This window comes from Cryptomeria japonica, chromosome 3 (assembly GCF_030272615.1).
Source record: "Cryptomeria japonica chromosome 3, Sugi_1.0, whole genome shotgun sequence".
In the NCBI taxonomy this organism is placed as follows: domain Eukaryota; kingdom Viridiplantae; phylum Streptophyta; class Pinopsida; order Cupressales; family Cupressaceae; genus Cryptomeria; species Cryptomeria japonica.
Genome location: NC_081407.1, coordinates 213,391,207 through 213,417,340, shown reverse-complemented (window position 1 = coordinate 213,417,340; position 26,134 = coordinate 213,391,207).

The window sequence follows — 26,134 nt, the reverse complement described above, 5'->3', positions numbered from 1 at the left end:
TAAAATTTTTGATTGTTTGTTTTGAAGATGTGATGCAGACATTGAAGGAGAAGAGGGAAGCTGTGATTAAAAGTGACCCTGAAAAAGCCAGAGTGATCCTGAGCAGGTCAGCTTCCACCAAAGCAATTCCTCCTGGTGATTACATACTGCGAAAGAAATCAGGTTATAGTGTGCTGGTGCCTACAACAGGGGAGCCCTCTTCATCCAAAGGAAAGAGGAAAGTACAAGATGTCATTGACATCCAAGATAGCCCAAAGAAGAAAAAGGTGGGGAAGGAAGTGCAATCAGATACACCCTTGTATTCCCCATCCCAATCCCCCATCCACATAGGAGATGAACAAGCAGCAGCTGCACACCTCTTGCAGTTGGGCAGCTTGGGGGAGATTGCATACACTTATGATGAAGTGGAAGAAGGGATGCCAGAAGAGCCCATTGAAGCTGAAATGGACATTACCTCAACTGAACTTAAAGGCTAGGAATGGGATCCTGAGATAAAAAAGGCAAGTAGTGCCTTTTTAGCTGATGACATCTTTGTCACATCTGAAGCATTCATGCAATTCATTTGGAAGTAGCATATAGATAGATATAATGCTAGATGTGAGACAAGAAAGGCAGAGCAACCCAACAAAGATCTAGCCTCAGTGGAGGAAGAAATAAAACAGGAGATGATGGAAGAATTCAAAACCATCACTCCTAAACAAGGAAGAGATCTAGTAGCACAAGCTGGAGTGCTCATCTTGCCAGAATGGAATATTGTTGATGCTTTGGTGCTGGATGCAGTAAGAAAAGAAACTAAACCCATGGAAGGGGTTACATTCAGTAAGGACAATGTTGCACTAGTTATGTGGTCCCTTAAGAGAAATGAGGGCAAAAAGGGCAAAGACACTCTAGGGTCAAGTCACCTTGGTGGATTGATGGTAAAAAGAGTGCAGAGTACAGGGGTAGTAGAGGCTGCTAGCACTATGCTAGAAACTGCAAAATTCAGTGTTGCAATGGCTGAGAAGGAATCCCAAGAAAAGGAGGCCCTCCAAATTAAGTTGGAAACAGTTTTGAAGGCCTATAATAGTGCCAAGGATGAGGTAAGAGGTAAAGATAGCATCATTGCCAATTGCAAAGCTGGCTGATGGGACAACACCAACAAGGTGAGTCTTTAACATTGATGATTTCCTCTTCTCCTGCAAGACCTCCGCCTACTAGCCCCATTATTGAATTTCCACCATCTCCTGCACCTTCCAGCTCCCAAATGATTGAGATTACTCCCCAAGAACTAGAGAACCTGAAGCAAGCTTAGGCCTTTTATGCGTGGAAATATGAGGAGAAAATAAAGGCCACAATCTCCAGTTTTGTAGATACGATAAATGCCTCCTTGCTTTACAACAATGTGGGAAAAGTCATGGAGATATGGAATGAACTGAGGAGAGATAAGGCCATTTTGACACCCATTTTTGACAGATGGAGGCCTAGGGAGCAAGATCTAGAGATCATGTGTGTATCCTGTGATGAAGCAAGGGCCAATCCCATTATCAAATCTACCTCTGATGTCGCTAAAGTTTTAATGCAATTGGCAGCAAATGTAGATAATGTGGATAGGAAGGTCAATCTATGCAAGAAGGAATACACTGATCAGGTTTTTGAGTTGCTCCCAGGAATTTTTGCCAATCCGGATCAGCTAAAAGATAAGCAAGCATGGCTCAAAGAGATAGAAGTCAAATTGTCAACAAGGGTTAAGGGAATCATTGATCTTGATGATACCTATTTCTTTGTTATAACAATACAGGAAATAGAAAAAATTAAATCACATTATAGTTTTCTTAATTCAGAAGTCAACAAACTGAGAAATTCCTGGAAAAGGTTGACTAAAATTAAAAGTGATGTGATTAACTTTTTATGGCCGACAGAAGAGACATATAATGAGTGGGGAGTTAAATATTCCACCCATGATCCGGAGCAGTTGGAGAGCGCCCCTGAAAAGCCAGAAGAGGTTGCAACCGAACAACCTGTTGAACAGACTGCAGAGGCTGAAAAGAGTGCATAACTGTTTTTACGTAAAAATTGTAACCTCTTCAATTTTTTAAATAATTGTAACAAACTCTCCTTGAGAAGTCCAAAGCTTTGTGCATCCATGTTGTTATAAATGGATACCAGGACTAGAGAGAAAGAGATCACAAAATTTTGTAAGAAAACGCTGGAGAAATTTATCTAAGCTTTTTCAAAGTTTAAATGGAGAATCAGAACTTCTTGTAACATCTCTTCAAATGAATATCAATATACAGGCCATCGGTTTTGAGTAAAGCTTTGTGTTGTCTTCAAGTTTGTTCACAAATTTATTTACTGTTTTCATCCTGAATAATCCAGGATTTTTTTGTTTGAATGGAATTGCAAAGCAATCTCAATATAAGTGTTTGTTAGCTTTTCTCTTTAGGAGGGAAATTAAATACACGGGATCACTCATACCAGTAAATTCTTTGGAAAGAACTTTGAATTTTGAGGACCATAGCTTAGTTTGAAATGATTGAATTCTTGTATGTGTCAGGCATAAGGAAGGATTAGTGGAAACCAAGCTGATAGGAAGCATAAAGATATATTGTTTCAGGAGTTTTATTTGAGTTTAGGTGACTCTGTAACCTTGGATAAAGCACTGGTATTAATCGAAGTTGCTTATTGCATGCTTTGTTGATCGAAATGCTGAAGTTAAGTATCGTTCCATTCTTTGTTTTTAGTTGATTTCAAGGTGAACAAATCCACTGGTTTTTTGGACTGGTTTGCTGTGGGTTTATTGTTTAAAAGTGTGAAGTTAGTTCACAAAGGTATACCCACCTGGGCTCCAAGGAAGCCCGAAGTGTAGAAGGTTTAATCAAACCTTGTCATATGTTGTCTCTGAGATTTTCTTATCTTTGATGTCTCCTCTGCACCCAGTTTAAATCATATTACTCTAAGGACATTGAAGGGAATCGGATTTTAGTTACAACACAACCTCTATCTCACTCACCTCACATATAGGAGATACAATACAAGAAACCGTCAAATGGTATTACAAAACCACGGGCTAAAACCACCCAATAAGGTGTATTCAACCTTATCTCCCTTCTAGATGCCCTATGATGTGTGTCCCTCCTGTTTACAACTCATTTATGTGTCCGATGTATTTTATATTTCTTATTTCAGGAGTACAAACATCTAGAGACCATAACTTGAGAACCGTGTGTCCTATTAACGAACCGTTTGAAGAGCCTGGAAAGCTTGCGAAGTGCTTTATTTCCTTGTAAATCGCTACACTATTTATGCCCACTTTTCAAGGCATTTCAAGGCCTCTAAAGTCTTCAAAATCAATTTTAAACCTTTCATTGGACCCCTCCAAAATGGAAAATTTAATATCTTGAAAACTAGTTGTGATCTTGTGATGAAATGGTTATCTAGCCAACCAGAAGATTTGGGGAGAATTTTGCACCATTTCATGCCCAAATGAAAACATACTATAAATAGTAACCTTATATAAATGCAAGGTTGAGACACTATTTTCCCAACAAGTGTTACCTAGTTGCGGTAGGATTTTGTGGTCTTAACACATACTGGTAAGATTGTGGATAGGATCAGAGGATTTAAAAATGATAAGACTAGAGAAGAATATTTTGTGGTGTTCTTTGCCATCTTTCAAATGAACATGTAGATCCGAGATAGAATACCAAAGGAGATTGTTGAGAAGTACAAAAAGTATATCACAGTTATAATTACAACTAACAAATGCTACATGGAAGTTGTGCTTTGAAAAATTTGGGTCCCTCCTTTTGGATATAAAGTTTCATCTAATATTCTTGATGGCATAGCTAAAGTTCTCTTGGAGAGTCTGGTAGATGAATCCCAGGAACGTTTTGGGACTATTGATGGAAAATCCTTAAAAGTCTAGATGGAACTCACCAAGAAGGATTGTGAAAAGAGAGTGAAAAAGCTCATTCAAGAATCCCTTGACAAGGCCAATCTGACTGAGAAAGAAATCTCTAAGTTTGAGCAATCTAGAAGACTTGGTGCATCTGTAACCGCCAAGGATTCATAGGCAGAGCTTCCCTCCTCAAGCTCCCCAAAGAAGAAAATTGAAATGAAAAGGAAAACCATTGGCCTAGAGTCCGAGGAAGAATTTGAAGAAACTAAGTAGTACCAGATACATATCCAAAAGTCCAAAGAAAAGAGTTCAAGAAACCTCTCGATTTAGAAAGTATCTGTGAATACCTCGCTCAAGGAAGGAGTCCAAGGGAGGTAGGTAATTTGTTTACTAATGTTAGTGTTGAACATCAAAATGCCATGATTGGAGGATTTATTATGTATTGTGTAAAATTTGAAGTTGGAATTGAAGAATATAGAAAATAAGTTCCAAAAAAATTATATGAAGAGTTAATGAGGGTAAGGAAAATTTATAGAGAAGAGGAACAAGGTATTAAAGATCATATATTTGAAGTAGTCGACTCCACCCTCTCCAAAAAATAAGGCCACCTTATTGGACTTGTATGTAAAAAAAAGTTAAGAACCAAAAGGAACTGAGGTAATCTCATGCTTGCTATACCCAATGCCAAAGAGAAGGTTTAGAAAGAGATCATGGATACATTTGTGTCTATTGCAAAGAATCATGGTCTTCTCTCCTTTGATTTTTGTACCACCACCGATATATCTGAGGATGTGCATTTTATTGTCTCTGAAGACAAAGGTGATCCCTCAAATAATTTGATGGATGTGAATGATGTGTCTACCATGGAAATTCTTGTAGACAATGTTATAGACAACAATGATGCTCTTGGAACCTTTGTAGTCCCTCTGGTCAATCCTAGATCTAATAAGGGCAAAGAAAGTGAAGGTTCCTCTATCAACCAAGTCTTCGATAAGGATGATAAAAAAACTAAAGGTAACATTCCATCAGAAGTAAAGGCAAATATCCTAGCTAAGGAATCTAATGTGCAGGTGTCCATAATTGAAACCAATCCCAGCTCCTCACAAGATGCATGGAAGAAGATATTCTCTGCACTATTGATACTCCCACCAATCACATCTTCTATGCAATCTATTGGTTTCTCCAATGTGGATCTAGTACAAAAGCTTGAGATTAGAGAAGCATTCATTTCCTCTGCAAGGCAATATTTTTTGTAAAGGCAATAAAATTTTCTAAGATATCTTGACAACACTCCATTTTACTATTCTTGAATGTTAGTTAGATCCAGATATTTTGATTGCAAATAAATAGAAAATACTAATCAAATTCTTGGATAGTTAGGCTGAGACAATCAAAAAGAAGTATGAGAAGGACATAGTTTATGACAGAGAAAGACTTTTGAAGGAAATCAAGTCCAAGTGTGGATCAGCTCATCAACATCTTTCCCAACTTATCTCTAAAGGTCAGTCCTATTTGGAGAATGGAGATATATTGTTTTCTTTCAGTTTGTAGTGGTCGGATGCTACTCAAAGCATAAAAAATGAGATGAACATTTCCAAAGACCTATCTAGCTCCGGATGATCAAAGATTGAGGAAATTCATGATAGATATTATGAGCTGCAACAACAAACAAACAACATCATCATGCCACTAGGCAAGCTGAGAGATCTTAGCAATGAAAGTATCTCTTTTATGAACAGGTCTCTTGCACATGCTTTATATTTATCTTACATTGATCTTGTTTCCACTCTTGAAGTAGAGAAACTCCATGCGTCTCTTCTAGCTCAGATAGAGTTACCGTCAGATGCACTTTCTCATTGGGACTTGCATAAGGACTCTTGGACCGCTCATGCCCAAAACCTCAAACAATCCTGTGAAAATTAGTTGTTGTTCCTGTTAGGGGGATTTTATAAGTTTTGTTACTCTTCTTACCCTTTTTCATTTTTGTCAAAAGGGGAGTAGTAGGAGTAGTAGGAGTGGTAGTGGTAGGAGTAATTCTAGTAATTAATTACTCTCTTTCATTTCATGTGAGACTACTCATACTTTACTTCATGTTTGTATTTCAACAAACTTACTTTGTATAGCTTATATTTCCATCAATGAAAAAGGGGGATATTGTTGGCCTATTTGTCATTTTTTTCATTGATGTCATGGTTATTGTTTCTATCTGGCATATGTGTATGTGATCTAATTTGGAAAAAAATTCTTATCATGTTTTGGACAGTCTTGAGGTCTGATATTTTGTTACCAAAATTTTCTTAGGAGTCTGGTCCTATCCGATATGATTATTGCATGTGTTTTGAGATCCAACCCCATTTAGATATGTTATGATGTGCTCTTCTCAAGTTTGTAGCTGAAAGATGACACTGTGTGAAGGCACCCCATATTTTTGTATCCTGTGGTTAAGTCCAATCTCATCCATTCTGACTAAGCCGACTTGACAATCAAATGGTGTGGATATATATCATCGAGGATATCATTTTCTAGAGGCATGGTTGTTGAAAGAAAAATATTTTGATGTACTATATGTGAAAGAATTGTGGTTATGTTTTCCATGCAAGTTCGGTATAGTGAATTTATGTGACAACTTATGTACTTGAAGAGAATTGTATTTCATGCATATGTTAGATGCACTTCTAACAACTCAATTCTTGTATGCTCTGTAAATTTGGCTATCAACCCTCTTTGTATTTTGGATAACAAGTCCAAAACTGGTAGTGAGCCAAACCAGTAGTGAGCCACCCCTTTGTACTATGTAATTGGTTGCATACTACACTATTCCTAAGTGTGTCATCTCAATGTGGTTTTTCCCATATTGGGTTTTCCAAATACAAATCTAGTGGTATGTGTTATGTCTTGATTTTTTGTTTACTGCACTTTGAATTATGTTATGTGATTGGTTAATAAGAAGTTTAAATAAGTTTAAGGGAATACTAATTCACCCCTCTCCTCTCAGTATTTTGTTTATTCAACATAACCTAGGATAAATAAGGAAGGAGATGCTTTCTATAGTTAACAAGAAAATTCAACATCTAGGAGTCTTGAGGGAGATTTAATGCTATAAAAATTATTTTGGTATCAAAAGAGTCCAAATATTTTGAGAAAGTAATAGACGCACATTTCAATTTTTTGTTAGAAAATATTTTCCAAACCAGCTTTCACCCTACTGCCATGTTTCTTAGCTTTAAATTGTGAATGCCTACACCTCCACCTGATTTCAACAAACAGTTCATTTATCCCAAGCTAGAAGGTTAGTTTTCTCCCTTTTTATCTTTGGTTCCTATCCAAAGGAGGAATTTAAATGTATATTCAATTAAAGATATCATACCTTTTGGGATTGGTAATAGTTAAATGATATAATTCAAAATTGTGACCAAAACTATTTTAATCATGAGGATACAACTAGCTAAAGAGAGCCAAGAATTCTTCTATGAAGATATTTTATTTTGGATAGATGGTGATACTAAGGCCCAAAAACTAATCTTGTTTCTTCCCACAAAAAGAGGGATATCTAGATATTTGCAAGGAAGGTCTTCTAATTCAAATCCTCGATATTTTTTCAGCTTAGTCGATAGGAAAGTGAGGAATTTAAGAAAAAAAAACCTTTTATTTGGTTGCAATGAGTTTTTTCCCCAAAATGACCTAATACTTGTCTAAAGTTTGTTTGATAATCTTCATCTCCCTCATGGCGACCTCCCCAAAAAGAAGTGTATCATTTGCAAAGAGAATGTGTTATGTGGCAACTTGCATATGATGCAATTTAATACCTTTCCAAATCCCATTAAGGTGGTGTGTTTTAATAGATCTTTCTTAAAGCCTCAACCATTATTATAAACAAGAAGGAAGATAGTACGTCACCTTGCTTGATATCCTAAGAGGAAGAGAAGAATCCACATGAGTTATCATTGGTAATGACTAAGAATTTTTCACTAGAGATACAAGAGATTGTTGGCCATTTGGAGGAATTTATTATGTGTTGCATTGATGTTTTATCATTGATGTCAACACTAGTTATTTTGGTTGCTTTACTGGTATCCTTCTAGTCCCAGTAGGTTGTTTGGTTTCTGGTTGGATTAGATCATGATGATCCGGTATGCTTCGGTATGTCTTGGTTCTAGAATTGGCTTATTCATGCTACTCAAATTCATGCTCAGTCAGTTAGTTTTGATTTGGTGATCGGATGCTATCATGTATACTAGTAAGCTTGGTTTTTTGTTTCGGCGAAGGTTTCACCAGCAGAGCTTTTATTGAAGATCTTTGATGTTATGCATAAGTGGTGTTGGTGCAGCTTCTAGTGGAGATTTAGGATGCTCATGGTGATCGTGTTCAAGACTTCGTTGATTGGAATTATTGCTTTAGCGTGTGTGGACCTAAATTGGGTCCTAATTTATCTAGGTTATGGACTGACTTAATGTAACATGTTGATTGGACTTCTCGATGTATTTTCGGGATATCTTATGGGTTGGATGTTATTTGTTGGGTCTCAAGCCAACATGTTTTGTAATTATGTAATTGTTTTATTGTCTAGTGGTCGACCTTATTTTTTGTGGTTGAGGGTTTGTATATATATGATGTAACATCTCATTGTAGATCATGGTATGGAATATATGTAAGGATAATCAAATGGAATAGGAGAGAATAATGTACATTCAACAAGAGGATTTGTTTGATCATTGGTGATCGAGTTGGGTCTATGTAGGGGGATTAAGTCCTCTAGTATTGACCTTAACCAAAACTGTACTCAAGCATAGGTGATTCTATCATTGCAATTCATTCCTTCTTCCGGATTGTAGTCTGGATTTTTATGTAGTCAGTGAGACTCCTTTTGTAATGAGTAGTGTACTCTAGGTTGATGGCCTTCCTGCAAGTGCAGGCCCCTCAATTGTAATCACATACTTACTGCAGAAGTATTATTTGACTATGGGTAGGCTTCCCACCATGGTTTTTCCCTTTACTAGGTTTTCTACGTATAAATTTTTGTGTCATGTAGATGGTATTTATTCTCTAATTATTGCTTGTGCTTAATTATTATATCTACTATTTTGGTATTTGGTTTATGCATTCCGATATTGATCTTTTGAGTTCTGGTAATAAAGTTTTAATTGCTTAAGGTTTCGATAATCTAGCGACAAATGATTCACCCCCCACCCCTCTCAGCTATCTTCCGGTTAGTTGAACTATCTAACAATTGGTATCAGAGCTCTGGTCCTCTCTGCAGAAGCCTAACCACTTGAGGAAGATCCTATGGCAACTAGTAGTTCAATTTCATCTAGTTCATCTAGTTCATCTAGAGCTATCTTTCAGAGAGATATTCTTAGGCTTGATGGAACAAATTACAGAGTTTGGAAGATCTGGATGGAGACTCATCTGAGATTTCTCGATAAGGAAATTTGGGAAATCATAGAGAATGGTGTTACACCTTTTAATCTAGCATCTGGAAATTGTCCTTCAAAAAACTTGCATAAGGAGCTTGATAATGATTGTAGAACAAGAGAAGCCCTCTTGTGTGCACTTTCTGATCAGCAAATAATGGGATTTACTGACAAATCATTAGCAAAGGCTATATGGGACAAGTTGGAGACTCTTAATGAAGGTGACCCTACTATTAAGATTGCAAAACTTGATGGTTACCTGGTGAGATATGAAAACTTTAAGATGGAAGAAGATGGAAGAAGATGAAAGGAATACTGCATTCATGGAAAGGGTAAATGAGATTGTGATGGGAATTCAATGTTGTAGTGGAACTCTAGCTGAAGATGAAATAGTTTCCAAAGTTCTAAGAGCTTTTCCACTAGCTTATAAGATGAAGGATACTACAATTAATGAATTGAGAACAATGGCTTATACTTATGTCAATAGAGATAACTTGGTTGGGAAATTATCTTCTTTTGAGCTTGAAGAATTTGGACCTTCTGGAGCTGTGAAGTCTGAACCTTCTTTTCATGCATTTACATCATCAACCGACAAGAAAGATTGGAAAGATTTATATGCAAAGGAATTTGATGAAATGAAGAGAGAAGATGAAGAATTTGAGCAACTCGAAGCCCTCTTTGCTAGAAGAGTGCCTAAAGGACTGGTAGGAAGTAAGTATGAAGGAAAAGCACCTTTTAAATGTTTTGCATGTAATAAGATAGGTCATTTTGCATCTAGGTGTCCTGAAAGGAATTGAATATTTGAAGAAAGAGCTAGAAGATATTTGAAGCCTAACCCTAGATATCAGAACAAGTATAAGTCCAAGAAAAACAGAGATAAGTAATGCTACATAGCGAATGAGGAAAGTGTGACTGATTCTTATGATGAACCAACACAAGACTATGCTAGTGGTTCCAACAATGGAAAGGAATGGGTGTTCTTGGCTATCAAGGAAGATGTTCCAGCACTGGAAGAGAATGTACCTGAAGAGAATGCACTTGGTACTAAAATTGAAGATAAGGATGAATGGGTAATTGATAGTGGATGTTCACATCATATGACTAGAGATAAAAGGAAGTTTCTATCTTTGGAATAATTTGATGGTGTCTTGGTTAGATTTGGAGATGACAAAGCATGTATGATCAAGGAAAAAGGAACTATATCATTGGATGGTAAGAACAATACTGATAATGTTTATTATGTTGAAGGTTTAAGGAATAATCTTTTGAGTGTTGGACAATTGGTGGATAAGGGATTTCAATTACAATTCAAGGATAGAAAATGCAAAATCATTAATAGATTTGGATTGGAGATTGCAACCAGTACACAAACAAAAGGTAATATATTTCATTTTAAATCCAATGAGAAGACATGTTTAATTGCACAAATTGATGAGAGTTGGCAATGGCATAAAAGGCTATGTCATGTGAGTTTTGATTGCATTGTAAAGATCAACTCAACTAAGGCAGTTAGAGATATACTTAAGATTGTGAAGCCCCATAATCTGGTATGTAAAGAATGTCAAATGGGAAAATAGGTTAGAACCTCTTTTAAAAGTATACAAGACAAATCTAATGATTTTCTTGATCTTATTCATATTGATTTGTGTGGCCCTGCTAGAGTTAAAAGTTTTCAAGGTGATAGATATTTTATGCTAATCATTGATGATTATTCTAGAATGATGTGGGTTACTTTTCTAAGGGAGAAATTTGAGGCTTTTAAAAATTTTAAAACCTTTAAAGCTAAAGTTGAGACTAAGATAGGATTGAAGATTAAATTTTTAAGTTCAGATCATGGTGGAGAATTCACATCCAGTGAGTTTAATAAATTTTGTGAGAAGTATGCCATAAGGAGACAATTTTCTGCTCCCCTGACCCCTCAGCATAATGGAGTTGCGGAAAGGAAAAATGGAACTATCTTGGATGCTACTAGAACCATGATAATGGAAGCTAATCTACCTCATATCTACTAGAGAGAAGCACTGAGCACAATAGTCTATACATTCAATAGAGTACATATCAAAGGAGAAACCGGTAAGACACCTTATGAATTATGGTTTGGCAATACACCTACAGTTAAATATTTCAGAATCTTTGGCAGTAAAGTTATATCAGGAGAGATGATATCATTGGAAAATTTGATCCTAGATGTGATGAAGGAATATCTCTTGGTTATTCTAATGAAAGCAAAGCATATAGATGTTATAACAAGAGATTGCAAATAATTTTGGAGAGTGCTAATGTCAAGGTGGATGAGCACAATAGAAGTAAAATCAAAGTTTATGAGCAAGAACCAGCAGTGGAAATGATCATAACTAAATCGGTAACATCTTTAATAGAATAGAATATTGAAACAGTTACTCTGACAGTACCAGAAAATTCAACAGTAACTGAAGAACCGAAAAGAGGATCAGAGAATCAGAAGACTCCTAGGTATGTAAGGTTGAATCATTCAGAAGATCGGATCATTGGGGATAAGAACAATGGAGTGATGATGAGAAGGAGATTGGCAGCTAATGAGGTATGTTTAATTTCTCAAGTTGAACCAGTATCAGTAATTGAAGCATGTAAAGATGAATGTTGGATGAAAGCTATGGTAGAAGAATTAGATCAGATAGAGAAGAATAACACATGGACTTTAGTTCCCTGGCCTAAAAATAAGAATATTGTTGGAACTAAATGGGTTTTTAGGAATAAACTAAATGAAGATGTCGTTGTAAGGAATAAAGATAGATTGGTTTGTAAAGGATATTCTCAGAAGGAAGGAATTGATTATGGTGAAACTTTCGCTCCTGTAGCTAGGATTGAAACTATAAGATTATTTCTTCCCTATGTTGCACATAAAATCTACAAGGTTTATCAGATGGATGTCATGTGTGCATTTTTGAATGTGGATCTTGATGAGGAAGTTTATATTGAGACACCTAATGGTTTTTTACTTTCAGGTGATAAAAACATGGTTTTTAGGTTAAGGAAAGCTTTATATGGATTGAAACAAGCACCTAGAGCTTGGTGTGCAAGGTTAGATAAATATATTTTGAAGCTTGGTTTCACTAAAGGTAATGCTGACAATAATCTATATTATAAAGTCACTGATGATGATATATTGATTATTGAAGTTTTTGTTGATGACATCATTTTTTGAGGTGAAGATAAGTTGTGCATGGAATTTTCTAAAAATATGGAGAATGAATTTGAAATGTCTATGATTGGGGAAATGAAATTTTTCTTAGGTTTACAGATTACACAGACTGATAAAGGTAGTTTCATCTATCAAACTAAGTATGCTAGCGAGATGTTGAAAAAATTTGGTATGGAAGATTCTAAACCGATAAGTACTCATATGGTTACCAATGAGAAATTGTTAAGGAAAGATGAATCTACATCGATAAATCCTACAAGATACAAGTCTATGATTGGAGGTCTACTATATTTGACTCGAACTAGGCCTAATATAATGAATTTTATTTGTATTCCATCAAGATATCAAAGTGATCCTAGAGAGAATCATAAGAGTGTAGTGAAAATAATTTTTAGATACTTGCAAGGTACATCTGAATATGGTTTATGGTACCCTAAGGATGATGACTTTATTTTATGTGCATATACAGATGTAGATTGGGCATGTGATGTTGATGACCAAAAACTTAGTTTTGGTGGAGCTTTCTTTCTTGGGAAGAAGTTGGTTTCATGGATAAAAAAAAAACAATCATGTACTTCTTTATCTATTGTTGAAGTTGAGTATGTTGTTGCTGCTACTAACTGTCCACAAGTTCTATGGATGAAGAAAATGTTGAAGGACATTAAAGTGCATTGCATTAGACTGGTAATTGTTAATTGTGATAACTTTGCTGCTATAGACATATCAAAGAATCTGGTATTTCACTCTAAAACAAAGCACATATCTATCAAGTATAACTTTTTGAAGGAGAAGGTGGAAGAAAATGAGGTTAGACTAGTTTATGCGAACACTAAAGAGGAGATTGTGGATGTTTTCACTAAACCTTTGCCTAAAGAATCATTTGAGTACCTCAGAGACAGGTTAGGGGTTTCTGTCCCTCTGGCAGAAAACTGATTGATGTTATTTGGCATCAGTCTGTTATGCATTATAAGAGATATTATTCAATTCAGAATGATGTGGGGATGCTATTGCTTAGGGGGAGTAGTTAGCCTTGTGATTCAGTGATTTTTGTTTTTGCTTTGATATTTATTTCATATTTATAGCATTGATGTGAAAGGGGGAGAGATATATGTGAAAAATAGATCTTTACATACATATCATTCACAAGGGGAGTATAGTCTTTGGTTCAGAACTTCATTGTTATATCATCTTGGAGAGTTTGTTGGATGTCTACCATTGGGGGAGACTTGTTTGGCATTTTCTTGGCTCTTGGATGTATTTCACATCTAGTGTTGCCATTAATTCCAAAGGGGGAGATTGTTGGCCATTTGGAGGAATTGATTATGCATTGCATTGATGTTTTATCATTGATGTCAACACTAGCTACTTTGGCTACTTTACCAGTATCCTTCTAGTCCTAGTAGGTTGTTTGGTTTTTGGTTGGATTAGATAATGATGATCCGGTATGCTTTAATATGTCTTGGATCTATAATTGGCTTATTCATGCTACTCAGATTCATGTTTAGTCAGTTGGTTTTGATTTGGTGATCAGATGCTATCCTGTATGCTAGTAAGCTTGGTTTGCTGTTCTCGTGAGGGTTTCACCGATAGATCTTTTATTGAAGATATTTTATGTTATGTATAAGTGGTGTTGGTGCAACTTCTAGTAGATATTCGAGATGCTAATGGTGATCATGTTCAAGACTTGGTTGATTGGGATTATTGCTTTAGTGTGTGTGGACCTAAATTGGGTCCCGGTTTATCTAGGTTATAGACTGGCTTAATGTAACGTGTTGATTGGACTTCTTGATGTGTTTCTAGGATATCTTATGGGTTGGATACTATTTGTTTGGTCTAAGACTAACATATTTTGTAATTATGTAATTATTTGGTCTCAGGTCGACATGTTTTGTAATTATGTACTCAGGCATAGGAGATTCTATCATTGCAGTTCATTCCTTCTTTCGGTTTGTAGTTTGGATTTTTATGTAGTCAGTGAGACTCCTTTTGTAATGAGAAGTGTGCTCTAGGTTGTTGGCCTTCCTACAAGTGCAAGCCCCTCAATTGTAATCACATACTTACTACAAAAGTATTATCTGAATGTGGGTCAGCTTCCCACCGTGATTTTTCCCTTTACCGGGTTTTCCACTTATAAATCTTGGTGTCATGTGGATGGTATTTATTCTCTGATTATTGCTTGTACTTTATTGGTATATCTTCTATTTTGGTATTTGGTTTATGCAATCCGATATTGATCTTTTGGGTTCTAGTATTAAAGTTTTAATTGCTTAACATTTCATTAATCTGGTGACAACTAATTCACCCCCCCCTCTCAATTGTCTTCGAGTTATTCAAACTGTCTAACATAGATAATCCATTTCATCTAGAGTTTAGAGAACCCAAATCTCCACATAACTTGTTCCAGAAATTCTCATCAAACCCTATCATATGCTTTCATCATGTCTAATTTGAGAATAATTTCTTGGGATTTGACTTGATTTATAGAGTGGAGGATTTCATGGGCTATAAACAACCCCTTCGATGTCTCCTTCTGACACAACCATGACCCAAAGGGTCCTCAAGGAGAACAATGCAGATCATGGAGCAAGAGTAACACAAGGGAAGAAACAACACAACATTGATAAAATTCTAGATCAAACATCTGCAACATCATAGATTCATGACAAATTCGTCAGCAATTATCTGGTAAACATACAAGCTTATAGGCCTAAAATAGAATACATTCTAGATTCCAGCTCCTTAGGACCTCCAAGACATATCCTAATTACATATATTGAATCATTATCTTCCAATTTCTTCACTCAATCCTGTATATCTCTTAAAGGATCAAATACAATAATACATATAGCATCTGAAACACATCTGGGTCAGCCTCAAAAGATTACATTCTCCAAGACAAGAAAATGAAATGTGTAAAATAGGTCAGACCCAAAGCATGAAGATCTCCTCCGCCAAGGACAAGAATGAAGTACAAACCACCAAGGAAGGTCATACATAGTGCCAATTAGATCTGCAAGCTAATAAAATGCTTCACAAGAGAAAAAATCTTCAACTAGCTATTAAGCTCAAAACTGCTCCGGGAACGAAGAAATACCCAATTCGGAAGCGATAACTTACTAGAAAAGAATCCAAATGAACTAAAAATATAGAACAAGGAACTAGAACACATCTGAAATCCAATAATCTGATTTGCAATGGAATAGGAACAACCATCAGAGAATGTCAGAAGAAACACAAAAGTTGTAGCACAAAATTGAACAGAAACAAATATTTTTGGTTGATGCAAGATTGCTCATCGATCGGGGATGCTCCTGAATCAAATACCCTTGTCAGTAAAAAGATGTTCCATGAGAGGAAACTCATGAACATTAAAAATGATTTAAAATATAGGCCCCATGATCATTTTTGATCCAAATGTCTTCTTTATTTGCAAATTTCTTCCTCCTTACTTCTTTCCATAACTCAGTTGGATTCCCCAACTTCTTTTCCTCTTCTCCCCTTTTTCCTTGCTTCATACCTATACACTATCTCTTATCACCACTCTCTTTCCTCCACAAATCTGATTTTTTTTTCCACCAGAACTCCTTATCTACCTCCACAACTCTAACTTCACTACCATAAAGTACCACCTTGCTATCAGAACTATCCACAAGATCCCTCTTCACATCCATGCCACCATCTACTATAACCTTTGCATCTTTCTTCTCAACACTACAACCCTTCACAAGACTCAAATTCTTCACTTCCTTCTCTTTCTTCTTCTAAGAAGCCAAAATAAACTTCTTCCCATCCTTCTCAATAGAGATCAAGTTTCTTCTATAACCATATATAGCTCATCTATCATACTACCAAGGTCTACCCAACAAAACATCACACAAGACTTCATCTTTGTAAGGCCCAATATTGAAACTCACCAAGCACTACTCCCTCACCTCTACCTTATGATCATCTTGCAACCAAATTACCTTGTAAGGACAAGGATGCTCAAGCCTCTTCAAACCAAGATTCTCTACCATTTCCTCTGATATTATTTTTCTAGTACTACCACTAACCACAATAACCTTACAACACTTACCTCCCGATTTATACATAGTCTAGAAAATATTCCTTCTTTGAGTAGATCTGGTTTCTTCTCTACTATGCTCCACCAAGACACTTCTAAACATAATGGATTTCTCTTGCTCTAGTTCTACCATTCTCTCATCTATAGCTCCAATCTTCTGATCCTCCTGTACCATGAAACTCATTGTGATTCCTTTGTTACTAGTTATCTGAGAACAATCATAAGATCTATGTCTAGTTTCTCCACCCTTGAAACATTTACCCAAGAATTCCCTACTACTACTGCCATTCCCTTTTCTTTGTGTCTTCTGGTCTAGTTCTTTACTCCATTTATATTTTGATTCTTCTTCAGTGGTCTACTTCTCCATACTGCCACTTGTCTTCTCTCTACTCACTGCATATTTCTCCCTTCCCCTAGGGTTATTCTGATGTCTTCTTTTCACTTTATCGTCTACCTTCAAAACATATTGGTAAGCATCCTCAACTGTAGAAATATTTAGCATACTCATCTCATCTTTAATGTTAAATCAAAGTCCATTTATGTATCTAGCCACCTTCTGCCTATCTATCTCTTCATGTCTAGATTTGATCATCACCTTGTAGAATTCCTTAGTATACTTTTTCATACTCATGTCCTTCTACTTCAAGTTCTAAAACTTCTTAAACAATTTCAACTCATAGTCTCCCAGAATGAACTTAACCTTTAATCTTGCAACCATCTATCTCCACTAGGTGATTTTCATCTCACCAATCTCTACTCTATCCCTCTCTTTCCACCATAAAACAACATGCCCTTTCAACTTAGTTTGTGCTAACTGGACCCTCTGTGGTTCTTTAATATCTTCAAACTCAAAGTAGTCCTCCAACTCTTTGATCCAGTCTACAAGTCTTCCAAATTCAATGTACCTAAAAAATTAGAAACCTCAAGTTTGTGAACTTTACTTACTTGTGCCACTGCTCAAAGAAATCTATCTTCTATCTCATCTTCGGGTCCTTCAGCCTCTTCAACCTCTAGTTCCTCTCCAGCCTCTTCATACTCATCCTCTGATTTCAGATTCCTCTGCAAACTAGCCAGTAAATTTCAGATCTCATTCCTCATCTCATTTCTAAAATCATCCATCATCTATTCTATCATTCTAGGGTTCATCCTTCTCAGTGACATTGCCTCCTTTGATCTAGTGCAACTACCTCAACTCGATGATCTAACTATAAATTTTCAATTCTCTCTCCATCAATGATCTATTGAACACACTTGCAGCCTGCCTCAATTTGGATGTCTGCTCACCCAAAGGAATGCCTCAAGGTTCACAATTTTCTATGATACCATCTGACACAACCATGACCCGGAGGGTCCTTAAGGAGAACAATCTAGATCATGCAGCAAGAGTAACACAATGGAAGCAACAACACAACATTGAGAAAATGCTAGAACAAATATCTACAACATCATAGATTCATCACAAATTCACCAGTAATTTATGGTAAACATACAAGCTTACAAGCCTAAAACACTATACATTCTAGATTACAATCCCTTTGTACCTCCCAGAGGTATCCTAATTACATATCTTGAATCATTATCATCCAATTCCTTTACTATGTCATCTATATCCCTCAAAGGATCAAATACAACAATATATATAACATCAAGAACACATTTGGGTTGGCCTCAAAAGATTACATTCTCCAAGGCAAGAAAATGAAACGTGTAAAATAGGCTGGACCCAAAGAATGAAGATGTCCTCTACCAAGGAAAAGAATGAAGTGTGGACCATCAAAGAAACTTGGCCAAGGGCCTAAGAACATTGTACATGGTGTCAATTAGATCCGCAAGCTAGGAAAATGCTCCACAAGAGAAGAAATTGTTACGACAACTGAGGGGGGGGGGGCACGAATCAGTTGTCAATGTATTTCAACCTAATTATAACTTAATCCAACTTAATACTTAATATCGGTAAACCAAACTTAATGTCATTTAACAGATTAGCAGTTAATATCAATACTGGTGAAACTTAATCCATGAAATAGAGAGAGAAACAACATCCAAAACACATAACATGGATATTTTTTATGTGGAAACCCTGTAAGGGGGAAAACCATGGTGGGAAACCTTACCCACAATCAGATGATACTACTATAGATAGTATGTGTATACAAATGGGGTCTATACATGTAGAAAGGCCAACTACCTAGAGCACACTACTCAAATGGGAGTCACAATGACTACAATAGGATGGTTAAATCCTAGAATAATGTATTGCTCAAAATAGCATCTCCAATGCTAGATTCAGTATTGGTTAAGCTCTGATAAACACCTTCAAACCTTCCTTGAACCTTCAAATGATGTCTGCTTGATTCACTCTATGATCTGCTCATATGATCTTCAATATTCACACATACCATGACCATACCATAATTTCACACCTCCACTCTTCATCTCACAAATGAGATCTTACATTTATACAAAACCTAAGACCAAATGTGTAGGACGGCTCACTAAGAATATTACAATTAAATCAACTACAAATAAATCTTGATGCAATACAACATGTCGGCTCAATACAATTACACCAATATCCAATCAATAAATCATCTCCATAACATGTCGTGTTGATCTGGAATAGATTATGCATACGAGTCCATAACCTAGACCAATCTACCGGTAATAGCAAATATGTCAACCCGATTAGACCAATAACCAAAACACCAAACCCAAGTATCCAAACCTTGTCTTTGACATAATCAAGTAGCCTCTAGATGATAACAAGTCATCAATAGTGTCGGTGAACCATATAACCTATCAGTGTGCATATACCGGTGACTGTGCATAAGTCACTGACCTTGCCGGTGAACACAATATGCTAGTTCAACAATAAACCAATATAACCATAGTGCTAAATCAACAATGTAGATCTCTAGAAGGATAGGTGTTGACATCAATGACAAAACTAATGCAACACATCCATAATACCAACAATCTCCCCCTTTGGCATTGATGGCAACACTAGATGGAAAAACATCTAAGTGCCAAAACAGAATGCCAAAAACCAAAAACCAACAATCTCCAGAATAGATCAATACCAAAAATCAAAACCAAAATACAAAGGATATATATCTCTCCCCCAATTAATAATATATCTCCCCCAAAGAATAATATCTCCCCCAAAGAAATGTTTTTCCATAGATCTCTCTCCCCTTTTGACATCAAATGCCAAAGCAGTTAAGAAGAAATACCAGAACATACAACCAACTACTCCCCCTGAGAAGTAGCTCTCCTCCATCAAAGCTGGAAAAATATTTCTCTGTTAGTTTTTGTCAGTTTGATGCCAGTCTTCAATTATCTAAGTCTTTGTCGATGAGGGTATTACCCCAAGCTGCTCTTTGAGATATTCAAAGGTTTCTTTAGGCAAAGGCTTTGTAAAGATATCTGCAATCTACTCTTTAGTATTCACATAAACCAATCTTATTGATTTTGCTTCAACATTCTCTTTCAAAAAAATATATTTGATAGAAACATGCTTAGTCTTAGAGTGAAATACTGGATTCTTTGATATATCAATTGCTGCTAAGTTATCACAATAAATGATTATCGATTATTTGCATTTTACCTTTATGTCCTTCAACATTTTCTTAATCCATAATACCTGAGTACAATTAGTTGCTACTGCAACATATTCTGATTTTGTTGTTGATAATGATGTACAACTCTGCTTCTTTCTTATCCATTAAATCAATCCTCTACCAAGAAAGAATGCACCACCAGTGGTACTCTTTCTATCATCTACATCTCCTGCCCAATTTGCATCGATGTATGCACATAAATCAAAATTTTCATCTTTAGGATACCATAAACCAAGATTTTTTGTGCCTTGTAGATACTGGAAAATCCTTTTTATTAGTTGATTTATGATTTTCTTTAGGATTACTCTAAAATATTGAAACAATACATACTGCATTCATTATATCAGGTCTGGTTTGTGTCAAATACAATAAACCTCCAATCATAGATTTGTATCTCATTGGATTAACAAGAGCTGAATCATCCTTCAATGTCAATTTATCAGTTGTAGTTATAAGAGTACTTACCGGTTTAGAGTTTTCCATACCAAATTTCTTCAGTAGTTCCTTCAAGTATTTTGTTTGACATATGAATATACCTTTATCAGTTTGTGAAATCTACAATCCTAAAAATAATTTTATCTCCCCAATCATAAACATTTCAAATTCTTTCTGCATCTTGTTAGCAAAGTCCTTACACAGTCCATCTTCTCCTCCAAAAATGATATCATCAACAAAAAAATTCAATAACCAAGATGTCATCATTAGTCACTTTGTAGTATAAGTTACTGTCACCATTACCTTTAATGTAACCAAGCTTCAAAAGATATTTGTCCAATCTAGCATACCAAGCTCTAGGAGCTTGCTTCATCCATACAAAGCTTTCCTTAATCTAAAAACCATATCTTTAACATTTGTTAATGAAAATCTAGTAGGTTGTTCAATGTAAACTTCCTCTTCAAGATCACCATTTAGAAATGCACACTTTACATCCATCTAATATACTGTATAGTTCTTATGAGCTGCAAATGAAAGAAATAGTCTAACTGCCTCAATTCTAGCTACCAATGCAAAGGTTTCATTATAATCAGTTCCCTCTTTCTGTGAATATCCTTTACAAACTAATCTTTCTTTGTTCCTAATTACCTTACCATCTTCATTAAGTTTATTTCTGAATACCCATTTAGTTCCAATTACATTTTTGTCTTTAGGCCAAGGAACTAATGCTCTTAAAGGTTGTTCAAACTTTCTTTCCCATTTGACATTCCTTACATATCGGATTATGAGGTTTCACAATCTTAGGTAAATCCCTTACTGCCTTAACTGAACTAATCTTTACAATGCAATCAAAATTTACATGGCAAAGTCTCTTATACCATAACCAACTTTCATCAATATGTGCAATCAAACATGTCTTATCACTGTTATTTAAATGAAAGATATTACCTTTAGTCTGATTACCGGTTGCAATCTCCAATCCAGTTCTGTTCATGATTTTGCATTTACCATTCTTGAATTGTAACTAAAATCCCTTTTCAACTAATTGACCAACACTCAAAAGAATGCTTCAAACCCTCGACATAATAAACATTGTTAGTATTGTGCTTACCATCCAAAGATATAGTGCCTTTTCCTTTGATTAAACAAGCTTTATCACCGCCAAATCTTACTAGACCTCCATTATATTCCTGAAAAGATAAGAATTTACTTTTATCACTAGTCATATGATATGAACATCCACTATCAATGATCCATCCATATTTTTCTTCAATTTTAGCTGCCAAGGGCTTCTCTACCAGTGGGATAGTAGGTGTCAGTTGATCTTCTTTTATTGCAACAAACACCCATCCATTGTCTTTCAGTTCTTCATCAGAATCATCTGCAACTCCTTCATCAACATAGTAACATGATTTATCTTTGTTCTTCTTAAATTTGTATCTCTGATATTCAGGGTTAGGCTTATATGTTCTTTTAGCTTCCTCTCTCAATCTTGCATGTCTATCAGGACATCTAGATTCTATGTGACCAACTTTATTGCAATTAAAACATTTAAATGGTGCTTTACCTTCATACTTACTTCCAACTGGACCTTTAGGCATCTTCCTTGCAAATAGTGCTTCAAGTTCTTCCAGCTCTTCATTTTCCCTCCTGATATCTTCAAGTTCTTTTGCATAAAGTGTTTCCCAATCAGATTTGTCAGATGATGATTATGATGTTGCAGATGATGATGCTCTAAAGGATAAATTTTTCTTAATTGTAGCAACAAGAACAAACTCCTCAAGTTCAAAAGCTGATAGTTTTCCAACCAAGATATCTCTAGATACTGATGTATTAGGCATTGTTCTCAACTCATTAATAGTAGTTACTTTCATTTTGTAAGCCGATGGAAAAGCTCTTGAAACATTAGAAACAATTTAATCTTCACTTAAGGATCCTCTACAACATTGTATTCCTAAAACAATTTCATTAACTCTTTCCATAAAAGCAGAAATTTATTCATCTTCTTCCATTTTCAAATTTTCATACCTAACCCGGTAACATTCCAGTTTTGCATTTTTGACAGTGGATCTCCTTCATTTAAAGTCTCCAATTTATCCCAAATAGCTTTAGCAATAGATTGGTCTGATAATCCCATGATTTTCTGATCTGATAATGTGCTCAGAAGTGCTTCTCTTGCTTTGCAATCATTCTCCTGATCTTTATCCAAGGTTGGTGGATTAGGTTGATTCGGAGCAGGACCAACATAGCCATTCTTTGTAACTTCCCATATGTCTCTTCCAATGCAATTCAGATGTGTCTCCATTTCGATCTTCCATATACCATAGTTAGTTCCATCAAGTTTAGGACTGTCCTTCCTGAAAATGTATGTTGCCATAGGATCTCCTCAAGTTGTTAGGCTTCTGCAAAAAGAGGACTTGGCTCTGATACCAATTGTTAGGAACCAGAAGGACAACTGAGAGGGGGCGTGGTGAATCAATTGTCAATAAATTTCAACCCAATTAGAACTTAATCCAACTTAATACTTAATACTGATAAACCAAACTTAATGCTGGTTAACAGATTAGTAGTTAATATCAATACCGATGAAACTTAATGCATGAAACAGAAAGAGAAACAACATCCATAACACATAACACATATATTTTTGACGTGGAAACCATGTAAGGGGAAAAACCATGGTGGGAAACCTTACCCATAATCAAATGATACTACTGTAGATAGTATGTGTATACAAATGGGGTCTGCACATACAGAAATGCCAACCGCCTTGAGCACCCTGCTCAAATGGGAGTTGCAATGACTACAATAGGATGGTTAAATCCTAGAATAATGTACTTCTCAAAATAGCATCTCCAATGCTGGATTCAATACTGGATAAGCTCTGATCAACACCTTCAAACCTTCCTTGAACCTTCAAATGATGTCTGCTTGATTCGCTCTATGATCTGCTCATATGATCTTCAATATTCGCACATACCATGATCATAACACAATTTCACACGTCCACTCTTCATCTCACAAATGACATCTTACATTTATACAAAACCCAAGACCAAATGTGTAGGTCAGCTCACTAAGAATATTACAATTAAATCAATTACAAATAAGTCTTGATGCAATACAACATGTCGGCTCAGTACAATTACAACAATATCCAATCAATAAATCATCTCCATAATGTGTCGTGCTGATCTAGAATAGATAACGCATATCGGTCCATAACCTAGACCAATCTGTGGGTAACAACAAATATGTCAACCTGATTAGACCAATAACTAAAACACCAAAACCAAGTATCCAAACCATGTCTTTGACATAATTAAGTGATCTCCAGATGATAACAAGTCATCATTAGTGTCGGTGAACCATATAACCTATCAGTGAGCATATACCGGTGACTGCATAAGTCACCAACCTTGCCGGTGAACACAATGTGTCAGTTCAACAGTAAATCAATATAACCATAGTGCCAAATCAACAATGTAGATCTCTAGAAGGATAGGTGTTTACATCATTGACTAAACTAATGCAACACATCCATAATACCAACAAAACTCTCCAACTAGTCATTAAGCTCAAAACTGCTTCGGGAACCAAGAAACAGCCAATCTAAAAGTGATAACTTGTCAGAAAAGACTCCAAATGAACTGAAAATCTAGAAAAAGGAAATAGAACACGTTGAAAGCCAAGAATCTGATCCACAATGGAAAATGAAGAACCACCAAAGAATGTCAAAAGAAACACAGAAGCTGCAACATAGAACTGAACAAAAACAAAACTAAAGAAACATTTTTTTCTGGTTGATGCAAGATTTCTCATCGACTAAGGATGCTCCTCCAACACCTTCCCTAGAATAAACCCCCCTTTCTCCAAGCAAATGAATTTGGGAATTAGTTTAGCGAGTCTTAGAGAAATAATTTTTTAGCATTGATTGTAAATATCATTGCTAAATGTAGTTTTTAGCATTGATTGTAGAGATCATTGCTAAATATAAAAAAATATAGATTTGATCATGTTGTTGTATCTAAAAAATTGTAGCATCATTTCTCATGCAAGGGACATGTCTATCCACATATATTATCCATTTAAATATAAATTCAGAACTATAAGTTCTATAAATAGAGAATTTATTCAAGCTCTCTAATTTCAACAAAAATCCTTTAAATTTTGTATCACTCATACTTTGTCTAAAAGTTCTATATTTACAAATACAAGTGATGTTTATAGAAATCATTAAATTATACACTCCTACATAATGTTGAATTAGCATTTACACTTAATATATATATATATATAAGCATTAACTCTTCTACTTATGAGACAATTAATAATAATTTTTTTTATATATCATTCACAATAAATAAAAATTGATAAATAATTACTCTATTTTAATTGATGAAATTTATTTTTTATTATTCAACTATAGTATATTTTAGAACAATTGTTAATAGATTTGAAACATTGTAAAATGATGAGGAATAAGTTTCTAATATGTTTATTGCAATTCTTAGGCCATGTAAATTAGAGTATATAAAAAGTGGTGAACATTATCTAAATTTATAAATACCTTTTTAATATTATCTTTTCAAGATTTGATTGAACCATTAATGCATAAAAATGCAAACTAAGGGTGGTTTGGATTGTTTGATCAATCAATTGATTTTACTTTCCCATTAAAATAAATGAATATAAGAGAATTGTTTATTAAAATGGTACATATTTAAATATTTTTATTTTTCATATAGAGAAATTCTTATTACCTTTTATTCAAATTATATTATAAGTTAAGTTATCTTCCTCTTTTTCTTATTAGTTAGACCACATGACCATAACACATTTCTATTCAATTCTCTAATTTAATATTTAAGAGAAATGGTGTTAAGACTATGTAACATTGATGCTAGTCTCTATTTATTTTTTATAATGTGGAAAGAAATTATCACTGGGCTTTTTAACAAAAACAAAAAAATATTGATGTAGTTATTTAAAAAAAAAAAATTAGATAAATTGAAAAGAAAATTTCATTGGAATATAATAAAAGTGTGAAAGAAAATGTAGTTTTCTGATTAATAAAAAGTGGGATAGGCCCAAACCTCTACATTACTACTAAACAACAACACCTAGGGTGCATGAGAAATGTGCACTCAATCAAAAAAATAAAAAACACCAAAACCATTGAGGAACCACTAGACAACTAGACAAAAACTAGAGACAAAACCAAAGAAAAAACCAACCACACACCCACGATAGATATTAAAGGATGGTCTACTAGGTAGAAACGTTACCCTCTTGCCAATATTTACATGGTCCAATGACTTTATCAAAGAAATATTTTTTCTTGTTAGAATCCTTAACAAAGGTTGTAGTACCAAAATCAGGAGTAGCTTTGACCACTAAGGGAGGCATTCCATCATAATAGAGAAAGACATCACATGTCTCTTTTTCTTCACTTTCCTTTGATCAATTTCCTCTTGAATAGCCTTCAAGGAGGCTAAATTCCTCAAGGCCATCTCCTAGCTCCACGTAGACATTCCCTCAATTTTT